Below are 6,365 nucleotides of genomic sequence, written 5' to 3'. Positions count from 1 at the left end.
AGGTTAAAGTGCGAATGTGTAGCACAAGGCGGTAGATTCACCCTCAGAAGCCTAAGAACACTGTCACATTGGTGCACTAATAGTCTGTAAGGCAGCAGGGCTCTGCTACTTGACTCTCAGAAGCATCCTTTGGTCTTTTATTTATGGCCCCTTCCTACTTCCTTCTATTATATTTTTTACTACAAAGAACTTGAGCTTTATTCATCTGTCTACTATTTACAGGTTCTGAAGAGAAATCTTTTAGACTTCAGGATTTCAGAAGTGAGAATATATTGCAGCTTTCAGTTAAGCCTGTAGGCAAGCAGACCGACAGACCTGGTAAACCACAGGTAAAGCTGTGAATTATATTAAGAAATGAGGGAGTGGGATGTGGGGCCCATGTTTGTACTGCCACCACTGTAGGTGGCTGAGGCAGAAGATCATGAGTTTGAGCTGAGCCTTCAGTGTAGACCCTATCTGGCAGGGGAAAAAAAACTGGGCAGAATGGGGATGTAGCTCAGTGCAGAGGCCCTGGATTCAATCCCAGGGCATTACTGGGGGAAAAGGGCCAAAGGAAATATTAATATGTCAGTCTCATCATTATGTTTAAATGATTTTAGGACTAAGAGATGGAGAAGGGTTGTAAAGAGAGTTAAGGTGGGCTGACAAGATAGCTCAGTGGTCTAAAGCACCTGCTTAGGCAAGCGCAGGGACTGCAGTTCGATCCCAACACCACATACTGTGTAAACCTGCCCCCAGGGCAGGCTGAGCCCTCCACACACAAAAAAGAGTTAAGGTGCATTATGTATATGTATCAACTCCCCAAGATGAATGTAATCATTGTGCATCACAAACATGTACTGATAAACAGTTTGTGATATCTTTATAAGGTAGCACATACTTTGAGAGGAAATTTATATAACATGGGAAATAAAAAATAAAACCACCAGCGATACTACTTGTTAGATAAGTATTGCTAATATTTTGATTTGTTTACCTTTTTTCTGTGCATTTATTTTATATTACAACTCTGCCTTGTCTGGGTGTGATGGTGTATGCCTATAAAACCAAGAACTTGACTTTTATTTTTTTGTTTGGTTTGGTCTTTCTAAGGTGGGGTCTCACTATACAGTTTAGGCTGGCCTTGAGCTCACTTTGTAGCCCAGGCTGATCTTGAACTTGCATGGATCCTCCTGCCTCAGCCACCTGAGCTCTGGGATTATCGACATGTGCCACCACTCCCGGGTAATGCCAAGCACTTGAGAGGCTGAAGCAGGACTATTGTAAGTTTAAGACCAGCCTGAACTATATAGTGAGACCCTGTCTCAAAAAACAAATCATACATTGAAAGCCTTTATTACCTTTTTATTCACTTAATAAGGAATATCTATATCTATCTATCTATCTATCTATATCTTTAAATTTTTCTACAACATAATTTTAATTTTTTTTATAAAAACTTCTTTAATCAAGGCTTTAACATTGAACAGAGTTCTCAAATAAAATGGAAACGCAAATCCATAAATCACCATAAAGTACACGTAATATCCAGCAGGAAAACACAAAACAGCAAGTTTACACAATCCCCTAAAAGCCATGGTCTGCTTCTCAGATGCTTCTTCTACCTGTCTGGTGTGTTCTGCTGGAAACAGAGTACACTGCGGCTCCTCGGGTCAGACTCGGCTTATCTGCAGCCCAGAGACTCACAAGCAGAGCTGTGGTCCCACTCAAGAGGCAAGGCAGTCATCAGCACATTCAAACAGTGTATTGAACATCCTTTAAATATCAAAATGAGAAAAGAGAAGGCAACATAGTCGTATTATCAGAAAGACATCAGGCAGGAAGGACAGCTGTGTATAGCTTGAGGTTGAAAGGTGGCTTGCCAGCTTCATTTGTTTGGCTTCTTGGGTAGCGGCCGTCGGAGCAGCAAGACAAGAGGTTCTGGTTCATGGATCATATAATGGACCCATTCCTGACTCTGCTGAACACCAAGATTCCTCCATTCAGATTCAGACATCAAGTGGGTTTTAGGAACCAGCTTGGCTATATCCTTGGGCAACATGACATGCCTGTATTCACATTCTTCATGGTCATATTTGTCCGAGTAGTAAATTTGTTTATGCGACTTGTTCATTCGGCCTGCGGGCCTTTAGCCCCACAACGCCAGCCTCGAAACAACTCCTACAACATAATTTTAAAGGCTACATGATATTTCATATAATAGAATATATGGTTCATCTATAGTACTTTTACCCTGTGAAGTTGATATAACAGTTTTTTTTTTTTTTTCTTCCTTAAACTGGGGATTGAACATAGGGCCTTTCATTGAGCTGTACTCCTGGCTTTGTTTTTTATTTTCAGACAGGGACTCCTTTAGTTGCTAAGTTGTCCAGGCTGGACTAGAACCTGCAGTCCTCCTGCCTCAGCCTTCCATAGTTTTGGGATTATAGGCATGTGCCCCCGTGTTTGGCAAAGAGTGCTAATTTTAGTACTTGATTTATTGCTATCTGGGAAGATCATGCTGATTTATATACTCACTAAAGCAGTATGTATTCAGTTAGGCACAAGTACCTATTCTTAAAATAGGTAATATATTTGCATAATGAAAAAAGCAATATCATTTTTAAAATTTATGGTTAAACCAAATGTAGTGCTGCATACCTATAATCCCTTCTGGGAGGCTGAAGGGATTGCTGTGAATTAGATGCCAGCCTGGGCTACACAGTGAGTTCAAGTCCAGCTTGAACTAGATAGCAAGACCCTGCCTGGCAAGTGTGAGGTCCTGTCTTAGGTATCTGGTACCGAAAAACTGTTCTTCAATTTTTTTTTTTTTTTTTGGTGGAACCGGGGATTGAACTCAGGCCCTTGCGTTTGCCAGGGAAGCACTTATTCCACTGAGCCATCTCCCCGGCCCCTCTTCCTCAATTTTTTTAACTGTTCACTTCTTTCTGTACTATACCATATGGTAAAAGTTTATTATATTCCTGGATCTGGGCATGTTATATGTTATATGTGTACATATTTCCCAAGCCAGATACTTTTTTTTTTTTTCAGAACCGAGGATTGAACTCGCCCTTGTGCTTGACAGGGAAGCGCTTATTCCACTGAGCCATCTCCCCAGCCCAAAGCCAGATACTTTAAAAAACATCTTTTATTTATTTGGCATAGGGTCTCACTATGCAGCTCAGACTTGTAGTGATCCTCCTGTCTCAACCTCCCCAGTGCTAGGATTATAGGCATGTGCTACCATGCCTGGTTTCAGTGGCCAGCTCGGTGCCCTGGGGCTGGCATGGCATGCGGTGCTGGGGATTGAACCCAGGTCCTTGTGTTTGCCAGGGAGATGGTTAGACCTTTGAGATATCTCCTCAGCCCACCAGATACTTTTTGAAGAGCATAAATCTTTACAGGACTAAGTGATTGCCTTTTGATAAGTTGGTAGTCTCTTAAAACCCTACTGACCACTCTTACAAACACCTTCAACTTATTATTGGAATAGCAGGGTACTTTGGGATACTGCAGAGATTTTTGTAGACCACGTGGTGGTCTACAAAGATCTGAATCATTATTTGGCTAAATGTAAACAGCATCATTGATTTTAATATGGATCCTTTTAGATGTTTAGAAGGGTGGCTTAAGGTTTTTTGAACATTTTATGCATAAATTAATACAGTACTGAACTTACAATTCTTTTTTGGGTGGATGAGTACTGGGGAATCGAACTCAAGACCTTATACTGGCCAGGCAGGCCCTTGGTGTCACTCAGCTCTGAATTTACAGTTCTTAAAAGGAGTGATATTATGTTCATAAGTTTGAAAGAGTAGTGATAGAAAAATGAACTTGCTTGATGTTTCTGAACAGGGATGAATTAGAGTAACTGTTCATGTATCCCGTGCTGACTTCTGAGTGCATGTACACTGAGGGATGGATGTTGGATTTTATGTTGACCTAGTTTTGGAAGCTTCATAGGTCTTTCTGTAAGCAGATCCAGTTTCAACATAGAAATTAACAAACATAAATGTGGGAACACGAAGTCCATTAAACTTCAGGCTTAGTTTGTGACTTTAGTTAATAGTTAAAATTGTTTTCTGGGTTATGTTGCCATTTACTGATCCCTTATGTACAAGGAAAACATGGAGGTGTTTCATTTTCCAAATGAAAATGGCTCTTATTTTACTTATAGTGTAACAGGATCTCTTATCCACTGTGAAAAGTGGGAGAGGATGTACTTGGGAAAATGGCACTGCCTGGATGGGCCTGCTTGGCTGGCCTTGAGCTGACTTTGTAGACCAAATTCGTCTCCATGGATCCTCCTGCCTCAGCCTCCTGAGTGCTGGGATTATAGGCATGTGCCATCACGCCTGGTTTGATGAAGTTTTAACTTTATTCAGTTGCTTATCTGCTGCATTTCCCTCTACTAGAAATAGGGAATGCATTCAGCACAAGCTGAATGCTGACGTGCTTGAGAGCATCTCACGCCAGTCTCTGTACTGGGGATGGCACACAAGACCTTGTGCCTACCAGCCAGGCACTTATGCCACTGAGCTATCTACTTGGTTGTTGTGCCAGTCTTTTGCTTTGTTCTGTTTTTGGTACTGGAATTGAACTAGGGGCCTAATGCTTGCCAGGCACGCGCTGTGCTGCTGAATTTCATCTCTGGCCCCAGTGTTTATTTTCCTAGGAGATGCTAGTTGGTATTTCAGCCCTTCTTAGAATGCATCTACCCTCTTGCCCCTTTTCCCTAGTTTCTGAACCTGCACCTTTTGATTTATAAAGCTTGTCAAAGCTAGTTTATTTTTGGTTTGAAAGTGAAGAGAGGCAGGAGGCAGTGGAGGTTCATTTCAGATGAGTGTGGAAACATGTTACATCATGACTTCTGCATTGGGCCCCAGTCATTTCCTTTTTCCATTTAATTCTTCCCTCAGAAAATGTCAACATTCTTTGCTATTTATTTATTTATTTATTTGTTTGTTTGTTTGTTTGGTACAGGGAATCCAACTCAAGACCTTGCACTTACCAGGTAGGTGCTATACTGCTGAGCTATCTCCCCGGCCCCTAACATTCATTTGCCATATGTAGAACTCTGCAGGCCTGTGTCTCTCAGGTAGGTCTCCAACCAGGAAGCCTTTGTTGCCTCCTTCACCCCATGCTCCTCTGCGCTTCCCAACTGCCTTCTCTTCATAACCTATTGCAGCAAGGATTGCCCTTACTCTACTTGTTTCTGTATGCGCCACTCAACTGTTAAGTTTCTCTATTTTTATATCTATATGTAAAGGCTGCGTCTGTACACTCCCAGTGTTTGCTTTTGGAAGCAAGAGGTGGGTTATACTACATCATGGATGACATTTGTAAGCAGTTTATAAAAGAACTTCCCTAGTTCATAGCATATAGGTTAGGTCTATTGTGGTACTACTGTTTATTAATATCCAGTTCTTCACTCAGAGTATTTTTAGATTTGTAAGAGTTGCAGCTGTGACAGATTCAGATAATTTTGAAATATGAATATAGAATGTGGTTGCTGCATGTGCCTTTTGCCCCCAGTGAGACCTGTTGACATGAGTACATTCTTGTTCAGGGTGTGTGGGGAGGCATTGGGTTCCCACCATGCCTAGGGCTCTCATTTAAACAGTTGCCTTTCTCTCCAGTCTGCTTCATTTCCCTCCAGACCCTGTGGACTTTGAATTTTGAAGCCCCACCCACCCCTTCATGTTTCGGAGGCTGGACAGTGCCCTGAGTTGGTCATATTAGATTCCAAGGTAGCTCAAAAGAAGCTTTTACTTTTATGTATTTTGTTTTTGGAGGCAGGGTCTCCCTGTGTAGTTCAGGCTGGCTTCCAACTGTGGCCAACCTCCTGCCTCAGCCTCCCACATGTGTCACCTGCTTCCTTTCTGAAGGAATGCTTATAGAAAAATCTGTCAGATCTTCTCCCACCTACTCTTGGTGATCTTGGGGTAGCTTAATGTGTCTGAGCCTGAGCCTGAGCCTTTATTCATAACATGGTGATGACTGTATCTCTCTCTTTTTTTTTTTGATAGGACAGTTTTAATAATTAACACATTGCAAATAAAGATAATTTAACTTCTTCTTTGCCTGTTCTTATTCCTTTTATTTCTTTCTCTTGTCTAATGGGTGTAGCTAATGATTCCAGAACTATAATGAATAGGAGTGGTGATAGAGGACACCCTTGTCTTGTACCAGATCTAAGAGTAAAAGATCTCAGTTTTTCCCCATTTAGGATTATGGTGGCTGTTGGGTTTTCATAAATGGCTTTTACCAGATTGAAGTAGAGGCTATCTATTCCAATTTTGTGTAGGACTTTGAACATGAATGAGTGTTGGACTTTGTCAAAAGCCTTTTCTGCATCAATGGAGATGATCATGTGGTTTTTA

At 41.5% G+C, this 6,365-nt stretch overlaps 1 protein-coding gene and 1 pseudogene across 2 annotated transcripts in view; one reads left to right on the top strand and one right to left on the bottom strand.

The window, feature by feature from the left end:
- Positions 1 to 253: 253 nt before the first annotated feature.
- Positions 254 to 6,365, top strand: part of LOC101592834 (targeting protein for Xklp2-like) — a 48,531-nt gene continuing 42,419 nt past the window's right edge. Inside the window, exon 1 of the mRNA XM_023721929.1 lies at positions 254 to 329. The gene's annotated coding sequence lies outside the window, so the exon portion shown is untranslated. The remainder of the gene's footprint in view (positions 330 to 6,365) is intronic.
- On the bottom strand, positions 1,545 to 2,161 carry LOC101559851 (annotated as a pseudogene). Its single transcript, XR_001117207.2, has one exon. The product of XR_001117207.2 is annotated as a cyclin-dependent kinases regulatory subunit 1 pseudogene (transcript).

The sequence above is a fragment of the Octodon degus genome, unplaced genomic scaffold, assembly GCF_000260255.1.
Source record: "Octodon degus isolate 3935 unplaced genomic scaffold, OctDeg1.0 scaffold00087, whole genome shotgun sequence".
Lineage (NCBI taxonomy): Eukaryota > Metazoa > Chordata > Mammalia > Rodentia > Octodontidae > Octodon > Octodon degus.
Note: the sequence above shows the minus strand (reverse complement) of the source record. Positions and strands in the feature narration are given on the sequence as shown.